The sequence below is a fragment of the Tupaia chinensis genome, unplaced genomic scaffold (assembly GCF_000334495.1).
Source record: "Tupaia chinensis unplaced genomic scaffold, TupChi_1.0 Scaffold138407_1, whole genome shotgun sequence".
NCBI classification, from domain to species: Eukaryota; Metazoa; Chordata; class Mammalia; order Scandentia; family Tupaiidae; genus Tupaia; species Tupaia belangeri.
The window spans coordinates 420713-437617 of record NW_006198305.1 but is presented as its reverse complement, the minus strand read 5'-3'; the positions used below and the strand labels follow the sequence as shown (position 1 = coordinate 437617).

Below are 16905 nucleotides of genomic sequence, written 5' to 3'. Positions count from 1 at the left end.
CAAAATTATTTATTTAAATTTATTTATTCATTCGTTTATTTTAATTTGACGAGAGAGAGAGAGAGAGAGAGAGCAAGCCATCAGGTCCAGGACTCAAACCATGGTCAGCCATATGGGAGTGTACAGTGCCATAACCACCATGCCACCTGCTAGTCCCTGACCTTACCTCTTACTGTCTTCCTTTTTGTCCTTCATTACAAATGGGCTGATTTGTTCACCCATTCTTTGTTTCTCCCTTTCTTCTCTCATGTAGTCATCAAATGTTATTTACAGTGTTATTTTGTCAGGAGCTGGCAATGAAATAAGACAGAGGCCCAGTTCACAAGGGGCTTGTGAATGGGAGTTAATGTCCACAGCTTGTGGAGTTGAGTCTACTTGGGGATATAGTCAGTAAATTAGGAAATGAAAAAGGAACTAACTTGATTATTACACATTGTAATGACTGCTGTGAGAGAAATGAATAGGGTACAACGAGGGAGACTAAGGTTAGACAAAAATCTCTTAGACAAGGGTGGTCAGGGACAGCCTCTCTGAGAAGGGGACATTGAGGCTTAAGCTGAAGATGAGAAGAAGCCAGCCGTGGAAACGAAGAGACCATACCAAGCAGAGGGAATACCATGTGCAAAGGCCTTGAGATTTGAATTCTGAGGTGCAAAGAAACTTGAATTTTCAAAGCCCAAAAAACTAACTGTGTACACAGCTGGAGCTTTTGTGAGAAAGGGAGAATGGCATAAACTGGAAGATGGATAGCAGAGAGCCAGAATATGCGGGGTATTTTAAGGTGAGGCAAAGAGCTTGGATTTTCTTTGAAATGAAACAGGAAGCCATTCATGAGGTTTAGAAAAATGAGATAATCTATGCTTTAAAAAGAATACTCGGGGCCCAGTCTGGATGGCACAGTCGATAGCTACCTGACTGCAGTGCTCAGGGCTCCATGGCCTACTGCTGGCTCGGGTCCCTGACTCTGTCAACCTGAAACGTCTTGAGGAGCTGGAGGACTGGAGGAAGCAGATCATGGGCAATGAGCCCCTGTCAAGGGTTCTCTCTCTCTCTCATGCATGTGCACATGCTATCTATAATTAAAAAGTAAAAATTGAAAACAAAAATTAGGCTAATGTGTAAAGAACAGCAGAGTGGGCAAGAAACCAAGCAAGGAGAGCCGGTGAAAAGGCTCCTGCACTGGTCTAAGTGAAAGGATGTTGGCTGTGTTGGGTGTTGACAGGTGAGACGGTGGGAAGTGAATGATGGGAATAGAGCAGGCTGTGCCCACAGAATTGTCAGGACTGAGTGTGGGAGTCACTCTCTGCTTATCCTTAGTGTCACCTCTGTGGAGCTCTTTGCTCTGGGAAAACAATTTGAAAATCACTAATACAGAACGTATAAAAAGAGTTTGACTGAAAATTTCAGACACTTGACAATGATTTGACTAACCTGACCACATTACCTAGGGGTTGTGTCTATAGTTCTTTTTTTTTTTTGGAGAGGTTTTTGCTATAAGGTGTGTATGGTTGCCGGACAGACAGACAGAGACAGAGAGTGAAAAATCACTCCCCAGGGGGGATGGTCACACCACAATCCCTTCTCCATTCTCCTCCCGGGATCTTAGGCACGCACGCACACGCGCCCGGTGTGAGTTTTAAGCCACCGGGTATGGGACGCGAACCACGGTCGACTACGTGGGAGTCCAGCAACATAGCCATTATGCTAACTGATGGTCCCCGTGTCTGTAGTTCTTCTAAAGTTAAGATTCTAGCTCGGCATATTCAAAGTCATAAGACAGTTTTTGATGGAAGTTATTTATCGAGGCATATAAAAACTGTTTACCACGTGTTTTATTTAAAGTGTTCTGGAGAGAGAATACTCTTTAAATCCCTGACTTTGAATCTCATGATTGACATCTCATGATGCAAAGTCAAGATCAAGAGGACAGCATAAACAAACGGATCGAGCCAATGATGGAATAGCACAGAAAGAAATGAAACTCAATCGTGTTGCTGTGCTGCATCTCAAGTTTTTTTTTTTTTTTTTAACTGTACCCCCTTTTTTGATGAACAGTATTTTGGAAGGTTAAGACAACAGTTTTGTGCTTTTTAGGCCTCAGGCGGGGTATGCTTCTGTATTTAATTTCTGCAGTAACACATGCCCTGATGGAGCACAGGCTTGATTATTGTAATTCTCTTTTAGTAGGGCTTCCAGCAGGGCTTTTCTGTCACTTGCTGCTCATGCAGAATGCAGCAGCACATCTGCCGGCTGATTTGAGAATGGGCAATCACATTACCCCATCCTGTATAATTTGATATGTGTGGGTCACTGAGGACTCCGGCAACGTTTCTTTGTTTCTGTCCCCCCTCTCTCTGTCTCTCTCTCTGTCTCTCTTTTTTAAAGGATAAAAATTACATTTCTTCTGTATCCATGCCTATCTATTTTCACAATCATTTGTCCCTCCCCCCTCGCCCCAGGAAGAATTGTGAAACATTTTATCCACTCTCAAGTCACATATCGTTTTAGGATACTGGTATCTGTGCTGTTCGTGATGTCAGTGACAAGAAAAAAAGTGAGACTAAATGGCAAGATTGTGAAGTACTGTTTTTTTTTTTAAGATTTATTTATTTTTTAGTTATCATTATTTTTTAGTTGTCATTATTATTACTTTAAAATTTACTACAGGACACGTATGTGCATGCGTGCAAGAGAGCAAGCAAGAGCGAGCGAGAAAGAGAGAAAGCAAGTCACCGGGTCTGGGATTCAAACCATTTTCAGCCATGTGGAGGTCTAGTGCCTTAACCACCATGTTCCCTTGTTACCTGCTGGCCCTGTGAAGTACTGTTTTAATAGATTTTATTTCTATTTAATCTAAGAGGCTTAGATTCCTTGAAGAATGAGGAGCCAGTCTACTTTATTGTATTGTATTGCATTCCAGCCTGTCCTATTCTATTTTGTTCTTCTACTGACTGAGTCTTAAGCCAGGCAGTAACCTGCAAAAAAAACCCCTGATGTTCTGATGTTGCAGTGTTCCCCATGGTTGGTGATGTGGCTTTTGACTCACTCACGATATGCATGGATGTTGGAAAAGCTGTGGATGCAGAGGCAGAGAAGAATCATGACTTGACAGACTTCTATGAACCTTTGGGTTTCTCTGTTTGTTGTCCTGTGAGCTTTTAGTTTAAGATTGTTCAAAATGTGGGGGATTGAATTGAAAGAAGGATCAACAATTTGGGTCACAACTCTGGGTTTGTACCCTGAGGAAAGTGTAAGACAAGGCACACAGGTAGGGGACATCAATCCTGCCTTAAAGGTCAGATGACCACTGGGTCTTTGGTTTTCTTCACCAGCAAGTCGCTGATGTTAAATTGGGAGTATAGGGAAATTAGATGAGGCAGGAAAGGCTGGCCAGTAACTGAAGAGGTGTATCCTCCATCTCAGGTACCTTGGAAGAAAGGAGTAGGCTGACCCCAGAGAGGCTATGTCAAAGCACTTCAATAATAACTAAGCACTTGTTAATTACAATCTTCCTATATGTTCTATCATCTTTCTCTATGTTCTTCTGTAATGTTTACTGCATTAAAGAATAACTCTTTTAGTCACTATGATCAATGATTGCCTAACTTTTCAAAAGATAAGAACACATTTTAGAAAGAAAATAGAGACTGTGTGAAACCCGTAATTGTCTTTATTTAGCACTGTGTAGTTTACCCAAGGTGATGACTAAAGTGTCCAAAGGACAACTTACGTGTAGACCGGGGTGAAAACCTAGCCTGGAATCACAGCTCTAATTCTCATGAGTGTCTCTGTGAGCAGGTGACCTTGCATCTCTGCTCCTCAGTTTCTTCATGTGTACAATGTAGATAATCATATTACTCTTGCAGTGTTGCTGTGTGTATTCAATGAGATAATGAGGATTAAATGAGATAATTGTTGTGAAGCTCCTGCCAGCATTTTTTCCTGACTCCTTCAAGGATAATACCAACTTCCATCTACTCGGGAAAGACCTCCCTGATGAACCAAGCATATATATATATATATATATATATATAATTTAACCAGTCCAGTTAGTTCCTGAAGGCTTTGCGAGCACAGCACATAACTTGTATTTTTTGGTGTTGGATATAGAAACTAGTATGGTGAGTTCCAAATGAGCCCTACCTAACAAAGATTTGTCCATTGATAATTGTAGTGATTTGCTAACTTTCTAAATTCAGTGGCTTCCCTAGTGATATTCTCAGAAGCCCATATAGGTCATCATGTAATGTCTATGGACATCTCCAAAGGATTCACCACTTTCCTTGAAGAGTGGAATCATAACGTACATGTGTAGAGTTTACCTGACTTAAGAGAGGGTGACAAAGAGCAGGAAGCCACAGAGAAGAATTTGCTTGCAGGGGCCAGCAGTTAGTGTAATGGCTATGTCACTGAACTCCCATGTAGTTGACCACAGTTCGAGTCCCAGACCCAGTGGCTTAAATTCATGCCAGGTGTGTGTGCGTGCATGTCCAAGATCCCAAGAGGAGAATGACGGAGAAGGGATTGCAGCATGGCCATCCCCCCTGGGGGGTGATTTCTTGCTTTCTATCTCTCTGTCTCTTTCTGTCTTTCTGGCGAGCGTACACACCCTATAGCAAAAACCTCTCAAAAAAAAAAAAAAAAACCCAAAAAACAAAAAACCAAGAATTTGCTTGGAAGATTTTCCTGAAGCACACCATTCCCTGTTTCTCTGTGGTGGGCCAGATTCCAATTGTGATGATGTTGATAATGACAACAGTAGTAATAACAGTAAGGGTAATGATGGTGATGGTGTCTAGCATTTATAATCTTTATAATATGCCAGCACCGGGCCAAGCAATTTATAAACATGATCTCATATGATCTCATATGATTCTCACAATAACTTTATGAGCTAGAAATAGTTATGACTCTTTAATAGATGAGAAAACTGAGCTTCAGGAACGTTATTAAGGTCATAAGTAACTTAGTCACAGAACTAACAGATCTCAGCATAATGCCTTGCTTTGAAACATGTCTATACTATAGCAAGCACATTATACACTCACATACACACGTATGTACATATCTATACATATATTGGATAGAACCATCATGTAATAAACTAGATGGAAAGAAAGAACTCATTAATTTTTTTTTTTTAGAGATTTTTCCTATAGGACGCGTGTGCTTGCCAGACAGACAGAGACAGAGAGACAGAAAGTGAGAAATCACCCCCCAGTGGGGATGGCCATGCGACAATCCCTTCTCCTCCATTCTCCTCTTGGGATCTTGGACATGCACGCACATGTGCCTGGCGTGAGTTTTAAGCCACCGGGTCCAGGATGCAAACCATGGTCGACTACGTGGGAGTCCAGTGACATAGCCATTACACTAACTGCTGGTCCCAGAAAGTGTGCATTTATTTTGATTGATACATTTAATTCTATTCATAGAATAACTTTTATCTCTACAGAGTAATTTTATTTTTCCATTCTTTGGGTTTGATTTTTCTCTTTTGTGATACATTTTGTCCTACAGAACAAAATTGAGGCTAGCAGGTGGGGTAGTGGTTAAGGCACTGAGTTCCCACGTAGATGACTGCAGTTCTAGTCCTGGACCTGGTGGCTTAAACCTCATGCTGGGCATGTGCGCATGTGTGCCCAAATCCCAGGAGGAAAATGGAAGAAGGGATTGCGATGTGGTCCTCTTCCCTGCAGGGTATTTTCTCACTTTCCCTCTCACTATCTTTCTCTGTCTCTCTTTGGCAAGCACACATATCATATGACAAAAACCTTAAAAAAAAAAAAGAAAGAAAAGACATAAAATAAAAGGAACTTTATTCACATAGATTTACCCTACCTCCCTTTGTTCCTTCTTCCTTCCCTCCCTTTCTCCTTTCCTTTCATTCTTCCTCTCTCTCCTCCAGGAGACAAAGACATTCTTTTTACTTGGCATGGAAACCAAATTAGAAATTATTTGGTTGTAGTTAACTAATCAAGTTCTATATATTCCCTTTAATACTATTTTCTCTTTTTTACTTTATAATTTTTAAAAGTTTTTTTTTTTTTTTACCATGAGGTCCATGTGTTCATTAGAGAGAAACAGAATGAGATAGAGAGACAAAGAGGGGAAGTAAGAAATGACCCCTTAGGGGCGATGACCCTCAATTCCTTCTCCTCCATTCTCCTCTCAGGATTTTGGGCATGCACACATACCACGCCATCTGCTGGCCCGCTGTTTTGTCTTTTAAAACAGTATTGTATCTGAAGATTTATCTTAAACAAAAACAGTGGAAGCAATATGTGAGAGACTAAAGCATACTTCATTAGAGTAAGATATAAGAAAATCCAAGGAAGAGGGAATGTAAGAAATAAACATTTTAAGAGGTGTATTGTCCCCCAGAGATCAGAGAGTAGTTTCTAGAAGAAGCAGGAAAGCTGTAATTGGTGCTAGATGCAAATAGTTAAAAGCAAGCAAGTCTTATTTCAAATAGCAATGAAGGCCATCCTTGAGGTAAAAATATCATTGTTTCTGCTGAAATAAACTATGGTCTCAGGTTGGTCATTGGCGAATCTAAGTCTTGGGACACTTCTTAACCAAGGCACAGTAAAGCTCCTGAGATAGTGTGACTGTTCGAAGTTGCCCTTGGCTTCACAGACTTAACGATAGATTGCTGGGCTCTCTTAGCTAGTAGAATTGGTTGCTGGCTTTTGGAGGGACTTCACTCTAAATCTGAAATCTCCAAGCCAAGAGGGGATAGTTTTTCCTAAGCTGTTCATTTCAAAATAAACAAGTCTCTGAAGCATCATCTTTGTCAGAGCCTACAGGGGCAGGGAGCCCATTAATGAAAGCATCATTTCTTATGGCTAAAAAGCATGCAACAATAGGCTGCTACTTGATATTATTTTTAAAATAATTGGATGAAAATTCCTGATTATACTTGGAAGTAACAGATAAAATATTCTGGGGGCATATACTGGAATTGCTAACTTCGTGAATTCTTTTTCATCTACTTTATAATTTCTTATTTACATTTAATTGTGTACATCTTTATGACATACAATGTGATTTTTCAAAGAACCTGTGTGGTGTATGACCATCAAATCAAGTAATACAGGAATTCAGAGAGATTCATACAATGCCCTAGCCTGTGACTTCTGGGAGAGTCTCCATAGGCTCTGACAGACACTGATGTGTGTGATGAGAACAATTTTCTATTCCTTCTTTTCTTCCTCTTCTTCTTCTTCTCATTTTCCTTCTTCTTCTCCTCCTTCTTCTTCAAGATTATTTCTTCTATGAGACAAGGTGAGACAGAGAGAGACAGGCACCACAACAGGGTCTGAACACTGTGATCCAGCCCGTCTCAGCCAGCCTGGATCATGGGCACATGTATGTGCTCCCTGTGTGTACAGGGAGGTCCCAGGATGTAAACCCAGGACCTTCCCACACAGGTCCAGTTGCGTTACTGCTCTACTACTGGTTGGCCTTTGTAGAAACATTCTCTAACCCCAGCCTTGAAAGCAAAAACTGTTTGCGTGTGGTGGTGAGACTTGAGGAAATAGCTTTCTCTGGATTCTGAAAAGGAAATGCCAGGGCACATAGAACTTGAGAACTGGGAGGGACAGGCTGAGCTCAGAGCCATCCATGGACAAGTTCTAGATTGTTGTGGTTAATGTGCTCCTTGTTCTTACAGAAACTGCTCTGAGGAACTCAGAGGGCATTATGTAGTTCTAGTGGTGGTGGGGGAAGTCTTACAAATATGGCTAGCAAATTGTCTTCCAACTCGTGACATGCTAGATTAATCAAATCCACAAGACCTTTCGAGAGATCAAGAGAAACAGCTAGACTAATGTAGAGTGCTCTTAAGTTTATTTATTTATTTTTTCAGAGAAAGAGAGAGACAGCATCCCCAATTGGGGGTCTCTACTCTGTGTTCCACCCCAGCTTCAGCCAGCCCCAGACTAACTCAACTCTCTTCATCCATGACCCCCAAATTAAAGCAAAAATAAAGTAACAAAAACAAAAAAAGGAGCAGTTGACCAAACAACTGGTATTCTTTTCTTTTCTTTTCTTCTTCTTTTTTTTAATCAGAGGATTTGTGCGCTCACCAGAGACAGAGAGAGGGAGAGAAGACAATATCCCCCATGGGAAATGGTCACTTCATAATCTCTGCTCCTCCATTTCTTCCTCCTTTTGGGACTCTGAGCACGTACACACATGCACCCAGTATATTCCTCAAGCCTGTGGGTCAGGGACTCGAACTACATTTTTAGCCATGTGAGAGCTAGCTGCCTTAACCACAGGCCATAAAACTAGCCTATTCCTTCAGTCTTTTTAATCTTGTCAACTGGTAATATTTCAAAGACAATGTCTGGGAATGAAAAATTTTATTTAGTAAGGACATTAAAAATCTAGTAGGTAGCTAGCAGGAGTCCCTTGATGGTAATGTGGTGGTTAAGGCACTGGACTCCCACATGGCCTGCCATGACTCAAGTCCCAGACCCAGTGGCTTGAAAATCATACCATGTGCATGTGTGTGCACACCCAAAAATTGGAAAGGAGAATGAAAGATAAGGGATTGCAGCATGGGCATCGCTCCTGAGAGGGCAATTTCTCATTTTCCCTCTCTCTGTCTCTCCGTCTCACTGGTGAGTGCATGTGCCCTATGGCAAACAAACAAACAAACAAACAAACAAACAAAACTGAAAAAGAAAAACTTACTATAATATCTTTATTTTATAAATAAAATGACATTAAAATATGTAAAATATAGGAGACTAAATTATCAGGACAAAACCCCTAGTTCTTTAAATTCAATAGATTTACATTTTGGAAAACTCATCACATTGTCTTTAGTTTTCTCATTTTTCCTTAGTCAGATGAAAAGAGTCATCTTTATGATCATAGGTCCTAGAACTGATATTTGGAAACCAGTCTTTTCCAGAATTAGATTCTATGATTCTTGTTTGTACCTGTGGGGAGAGAACTAATGGGCGAGTGCTCTTGTAGGTTTGTTTAAAAGCCGGAGAGTCTAATGTCTAGTAGAGCCATACAGCCCAGGACAGGAGGGAGAGAATAATTGTGTTTGTTGCCTTCTGAGGAAACTAGCCGAGCTGCTGTGTGTATGGAGAGAATGCCTGTTTGAGCGTGCGTGCCTCTGGAAACAGTGGGGAGCAGTGAGATGGAACCTTTGGAACCCTGCTGGGATTATCATCTGTAGACCGAGTTTTACAATTAGAATGGTATGAATAACATAAATAAACTGATGGTGATTTACCTTGCTTTTTTAATTTCATTTCCTGGAGTTTTATGACTTGAGTTTTGTGAAAATCTCCATTATCAGTCGGCGGGTAGTCCACCCATCTAAAATTATTTGTTGATTGTTTGAGAAATAATTTTTCCCCAAGGAAGTCCAGCATTGACACAGCACTGATTTAATTGTTAAACAATTCTGCTTGCTTTCCCAAAGCTTTTTGACCATGTGTAGCCTTTCTGTGTCTTGAGGGCACTTAGTAACGTTGAACTAGTGCTGTCTGTGTGAATCAGTCTGCACTTGAGTGTGAAAGCCTACTTTCTGGGACTCAGTTATCTTCTTTGTGTTTGGGAGAATAATAATCACCAGGCAGTTATCTTCTGGAGGCATAGATAAGAGCCTCCTTCTGCCTTATCAAGATTCTCTGATGTAATTGGGTTCAATACCAATGTATATTTACAATCTGAGCTTCCCAGTAGCTTTCCTCTGCAAAGTCGTAGTATGTATAGTGATATAATAACAAACACCCCACAGGATGACATTAGAAAGCACCTTGGGTCATTTCTGTTAACATGTGAGTCTACCCTTTAGACTTTTTCTGGTCAGTTCTTTTTGGCAGGTAAGAGGTCAAAGTTAGTCTTGGCCCAAAGGCCTATTGCAACAGGGAGAAGTTGGGTAAGGAACATGTCTACCCTTACTTAAAGTCACATGGGATCTTGAGACATTCCTTTGATGTTTACAAGCTACTCTTTAAAGAGGGATGCTAAGATCATTAAGTGGAAATTTAATTCTACTCATCTCCAACTAAATGCTGTATATAACTGAACTCTCTGTTTATCTTTTTAAATATTCAATTAATTTTACTATTATCATTTTTAAATTTGCTTTAGGGCATGAGAGAGAGAGAGAGAGACACAGAGAGAGAGAGAGGGAAAAAGAGACTGAGAGGGAGAGAGAAAGCAATTTGCCAGGTCTGGGACTCGGATCATGGTTAGCCATGTGGGAACCCAGCTTCTTAACCATGCTATCTGCTGGCCCCTCTGTTTATCATTTTAAGTTCTGATAATGGAGGAGCATTTAAAAAATAGCTTCTTTATTTTGTGATGACAACTGCCTATGAAGGAGTGAGAAGAAAAGAAAGGTGCATGTATAGCTTGAGAAGGTAGCGGCCTAGAAAATGATGATGGTCCAGTTTGTTCAGTCAGGACTTCCCTCTTCTGTTCTCATGTTGCCTTTCTTCTTCTTCTGAGCAGAGGTTCAGTTTCTTCTGCGTTTCCAACATCATCTTGACAGTGCCTAGGTCTCAATCAGTGAAACCATTTAATTTTAGCCACCCAACAGCAAACATTATAACCCATTTAAAAAAGCATATACTCCTGACTCTTCATATCTGATTATTCACCTAATGTAGGTTTTTGTCTTCATGATCTCCCCCATTTACATAATTGCCTAATCTAGGCTCTCTAACATGCCTGAACTCTGGCATGGTCCTCTTAGCTTTGCCCTTGCTTCCTTGACCTCAGTCTCAGCTTTTTCAGTCCACTCCATGTACTTGTTTTTTTTTTTTACTTCTCTTTCCTCAACCTCCATTCGTATCAACTTCCCCAACTTGACCAATATCCAGTGCATCAAGTCTTGATGATTTGGTTTCTCTGTGATTCATCTACTCTGGTATCAACAATGCATCAGGCATGACTCTAGGACCTGGATAGAAGAAAAACATTACAAGCCTTACCTTTGATGAGCAGTCCTTGTTGAGGAGAGAGATATATACGGTGGGAGAAAGTCCCGAGTCAGAGAAGGCTTTGCAAAGGAAGTGATCTTAAAACCTGGTCTTAAAGGAATGGAATTCATCAGATAAAAGATATTTCCAAGAGAAGTAAACATATGAAAAGAGGTGGAAGTCTGAGAGGCCAGTCTGAGAGGCAGCATGAATTTAGAAGTTAGCTCAGGATGCCTTGAATAGGAGTGGCTGCAAGTGAGATTTGATGGGTAGGAAAGAGGTGGTTGCTGGAGCCAGGCAGGCCCCACAAACTGTGGTTCCCATCTTAGCAGACGCCTCTAACTCTGACCAGGCTGCTTCTCGCCAGCTTGTTCCCTCTTGTACCTGGGCCCTCAGTCACATTTCCCTCACTTAAAATATACCATTTCCTCAGATCTTCCTGTCTTTTAAGATGTAATTCTCATCCTATTTATTGGGTATTTATTTTCTAGACTTCTCTGGTTCTCTTTAGAGTGCCCTCTGTTTCTAAAATTTTTTTTTGGTAGTAAAACAGACAAAAGAATGTGAAGTTCTCCACTGAAAATAATATATATGGTATTATCTTTGATTTGATTGTCACGTATTGCATGTGTACTTTGAAAAACCGTATCATGTGCTTTAGAGTTGTATAACAATTGAAATAATTAAAAAATATACATAAAATTTATCACTTTAACCAGTCTTTTTTTTTTTTGGAGAGGTTTTTGCTGTGGGGCGTGTGCGCTTGCCAGAAAGACAGAAAGAGACAGAGAGACAGAAAATGAGATATCACCACCCCCCGGGAGGGGGTGGCCACGCCGCAATCCCTTCTCCTCCATTCTCCTCTCAGGATCTTGGGCACACATGCACATGTGCCTGGTGTGAGTATAAGCCATCTGGGACTCGAATCGTGGTCAACTCCATGGGAGTCCAGCAACATAGCCATTACACCAACTACTGGTCCCTAATTGCTCTTAAATGTACAGTTCAGATGCATTAAGTGCATGAACAATGCTGTGCAACTATCACCCCCACAGATCCTAAGAATTCTGTCATCACCCCAGACTAAAACTCTACCCAGTAAAGAATAACTCTTCCTCCTCCTCATCCCAAATGCTGGCTACCATCATTGCCTCTACAGTTCTATGAGTCTAAGTACTTTAAGTACTTTGTATAAGTAGAATCATACAATATTTGCTCTTTTATAACTGGCTTATTTCACTCGGTGCAATGTCTTTGAGATTTAGCCGTACTGTAGCATTTGTTATAATTTCCTTTCTTTGCAAGGTTGAATAACTTTCCATTGTATGTGTACACCATCTTTTGTTTATCCATTAATCTGTCAATGGACACTAGGGTTGCTTCTGCCTTTGGCTATTTTGAGTAAAGCTGCTAATGAACATGGGCATACAAATAACTGCTCAAATCCCTGCATTTACTTTGTGGTTTCAAACTTTTAAAGATTATTTTAGCCTATGTTATGCAACTTGGTTAAAAATCATTTATTGCTTATGTAATACTGTCAACCTACTCCTACGCTTTGAATAATGATTTGTTCCCAAAGATTCATGTTCTTGAAGCTTGGTCACTAGCGTAATGGTGATGGGAGGTGGTGAGGCCTAGTGGGTGGTATTTGCATCAGGAAGCTTCTGCCCTCATGTATGGATTAGTGCTATTTCCCAATATGGAGTGAATTCTTGCTCTCACAGGAAGGGGCTAGTTCTTGCAAGAGTGGGCATTATAAAAATAAAGATTGCCTGCAGGTATCTCTCAGCATGAACACTCGCCTCTCTGCTTTTCTCTACCATGTGTGATGTAGCAGCAGAAAATCTGATGTTGGCCCCATGGCTTTGGACTTTCTTGTCAAATCTTGAGCCAAATAAACCTCAATTCTTTATGAATCAATCAGTCCCAGGGTTTTTTTTTTTTTTTTTAACTTTATTTTATTTGTACAGTTTCATTTTTTCTTAACAAATCTACTGCTTAATCTCTCAGGATTTAAAAAAGCCAAACAAGGGAACCAGCAGTTAGCGTAATGGCTATGTCGCTGGACTCCCACGTAGTCGACCGCGGTTCACGTCCCGGACCCGGTGGCTTAAAACTCACGCCGGGCGCGTGTGCGTGCGTGCCCAAGATCCCGAGAGGAGAATAGCCAAACAAACAAAAACAAAGATTCTAAACCATTAAACAACAAAGGAATGTCAAGGGAAGAGCACAACTGCCCCTTTCTCAGGGGTGTACTAGCTATTCTAGTTTAATATGTCCCTTCAAAACAAAATTAATTTTTATATCTTTGAAATGAAATAATGTACAACCCCATCTTCATCTGAACTTATTATAATTTTCAAACACAATGCTTCATTTTAAGATTGGTTATAAAAAGCTTAACAGGAATGATGGCCGCCCTTAATATGCAGAGTGTATCTTATATGAAATTTGTTAAGTATCATAACACAGTAATAATGCCATTAATAACGAAGTCCTCAATTTAGAATCTGGAACATTCTTCCCTTAAGGAGGGAAGGGAGAAATTCAGTCCAGTGAGTATCTCAAGATCTTCATCTCTTATTTGCTTCACTTGTGTTCTCTTCTCAGAGACTAGATTAATGCTTTGAGCTGCTCAGTTTCCATTTGTTCGTCTTACTTGCATTTTAAATCTGCTGCTGCTTTCCCATGCTGGCCTTTCAGCATATTCCTTCTGTGAGCAGTCTGAAAGTTTCTTCCACCTTTTCTCTTTTCACCCTCTTGATCATATCCTTCTTCAGAATCAAGGTTGATGTAAACCTTGTTTTAACTAAATTCCCTTCTAGATTCAACTTCTTTCTTTTCTTCTTTTTTGGTCTAGCTCTTTTCTTGATTTATCTTCTTCCTTCTAGTCTTCATCTTTTTTTTTTTGGACAGATTTTTGCTATAGGGCATGTGCACTTGTCAGAGAGACAAGGAGAGACAGAAAGCAAGAAATCTCCCCTCCGCCCTGGAGGTTGGGGTGGTGGGGGAGGATGACCATGCTGCAATCCCTTCTCCTCCATTCTTCTTTTGGATCTTGGGCATGTGCATGTACGCGCTGGTGTGAGTTTTAGGCTGTGGGGTTTGGATTTGAATCGCAGTCAATGATGTGGGAGTCTAGCAACATAACTATTACATCATCTGCTGGTCTCCCTCTTCATCATTTTTAAGCTGCTTTTTAGGTTGTTTTTCCTCTTGCTCCCTTTTTAAATTTTTGTCTTCTTTAGTAACCATGTAACTCCCTGAAGGACAGGGTTGCTTTACCATTTTGGGTCTGCCTCTTGACTTTGGAATCATGACTTCTGTAGCTGCTGGTAGTCCTCTTTTAGGAATCACTTTTAGACTAACAAATGCTGTTGTCACTACCCCTGCCTCCTTGATTTTTACTTGTTTTTTTCTGTCGTTCTCTTCCTCCTTCTCTGGCAGCCTCGAGAGTAGTTTTATCAATGGCCTTAGTCACATCTACATTGCTAGTTTTTCCTTCATGATCAGTAACTTCCTTTGAAAGACTAGACTTGAAAATTTCACTTTTGGATTGTTATCTATCTCTCATAAACCTTCATTAAAATGTTTTCATTTATTTGGTTTACCATATAAATGGGAAGTTCCTTAGTTATAAATATATCCTGTGGTCCTAAAAAAGCGGTCTCATGAGTTCCAAAAAAGAAAATGGGTAGTTTGTGGGTGGCCTTACAGCTACATCAAGAACTTCACTTGAGCGGGCCAAGGAGAATAACCTTTCATGTTGGTGAAGATGAGGTCTCCAGGTTTGAAACCCTGAGTCATGTGTCAGGGGTGAGGCTGGGGTTCCAAAACCCAGGAGAAGGGGAGGTGGTGCGAGGGGTGTAGGGATGCGGAGGGCAGACATGTGCCGAACCAAACTTGAACTCAGGGGCCGGTGGGGCATCCTTATGCATGACCTCCCCCAGTATGCCTACCTGACTGCACAGCCTTCTTGCCCTCTGGCAGGTCATGTCCACTTCTGGTGTTTTTGCTTTAGCAACACAATAGTGAATGAAGATACCTGCTAAGCAGTATGAGGTAAGCAGTCTGTATATAACAGCAATCATAGCCACTAACGTTTAGTAGGAACTTGATATGACCAGGTATGTTCCCAATGCTTTCATGTAGTAACACAATTAATCCTTAGAATACCCTCATGAGAAGGACCCTTAATATACTCATGTATAGCTGGAGTTACTGAGCAGATATGCCTCTGACCCAAGAATATGCAGCTAGTAAGAAGTACATATGAAATTTCACAATAATTCAGAAAGGCAGGTATTGTCATCTTCACTTATTCAGATGTTCAGGGAAGTTAAGAGGCCATACCTAATACCACACAATGAAGAAGCAGTAGAGTTTGGGGTCAGTAGATGGATGTGATGGTTAAGTTGTCGGACTCCCATGTGACCCACTGTAGTGCATGTCCTGGACCTGGCCGCTTGCTTTCTCACTTTCCTTCTTTCTTACTAGTGGGTGGGCATGTCCTATAGCAAATATAACAAATAATAATAAGTAAAATTAAATAAATAATTATTTTGTTTAAAAAGGCAGTAGAGTTCAAATGCAGTCCTGGTTTACTTGACTCCAATTCCCATACTTTTTCCATTGCAGAATGGCTATTATTTCATTTTATTTTCTTACTGTATTGTACATTCCTTTTTTAAAAATAATTATTTATTTTATTTATTCATTCATTTATTTTTTTAGTTTGATCAGAGAGAGACAGAGGGTGAGAGTGAGAGAGAGAGGAAGTGAGAAAGCAGGCCACCAGATTCAGGACTCGAACCCTGGTTGGCCATGTGGGAGTGTCCAGCGCCTTAACCACCACACCACCTGCTGGTCCTGACATTCTTTTTTTTTTTTTCTTAAAAGAATTATTTTATTTATTATCACTCTTATTATACTTTAAAATCTTACCAGTGAGAGATAGGAGTGGGGGGAGAATGAGAAAGCAAGGTACCAGGTCCAGGACTCGAATTGTGGTCGGCCATGTGGGAGTCCAACACTTCAACCACCACCATGCTACCTGCCGGCCCCTGGATTGCACATTCTTGAGAGAAGAAAACTTCCTTCTGATAACTGCATATTTCCACATACATAGTTAATTATTACTAAAAATTTGGTTTCTCATTGTTGCTCAATGAGAGGAGAAATGTGAACTCCAGAAAAGGTCAGAATAATTTTGTTTATTGGGAGACTTCAGTTTGAGGATAGGGGAATGGGAACAAATCACTTAATACAATATTTTAACAAAGAAATTAGTGCTCAATTACCATTGTTTTTCAGAATCTGTAGGTATAACACATGGAATGCAATGGAAAATATGCCGCATTCCATGCAAAAAAAAAAAAAACCCTATTGATTATTCACAACGGTTAGTTACCTTGCTTTTGAAATGAATAATTAAAATTTGCTAATGAGTTGAGAAGGCAGCCCAAAACTCCCATCAGGCTTCTGCCTTTGCTCCTGCACGGAGAGGCCTTTCAGTGAAGAGGGGAGAGCTTTTGGGGGGGAGTCTGACTGGGAGGGGATGGCTGACAGGAAGAGTCAGTGCATGGATGGATGATCCCAGTGGGAGAGGGCACATGTGAATTGAGAAGAAGGATCCATCCATTATATAAAAATAAACAATAAGCAACTTTTGAATCTCAGTGCTGCATTTCCTTCTGGGATTCAAATGACTACACAAACCACTTGAGCTTCATTTTTATGGTTTATGAAGCTCAAGGGAATTATATGCTCATAATTTATAGTTGCTGGTTCTACGTGGTGTTTATGGCTCCGTATGCTATGTATGATGATATCGTGTGCATGCCTGTACACAGGGTTTAATTAATGACCTAGAAATTACCCTTGGCCTGACTTATTGATGTCTGTGTATTGGAACACATGTGCTCACATGCTGAAAAATAAGAGC

General features: G+C 40.5%; 1 pseudogene; it reads right to left on the bottom strand.

The window, feature by feature from the left end:
* Window positions 1–13574: 13574 nt before the first annotated feature.
* Window positions 13575–14768, bottom strand: LOC102471927 (PC4 and SFRS1-interacting protein-like; annotated as a pseudogene).
* Window positions 14769–16905: the final 2137 nt, after the last annotated feature.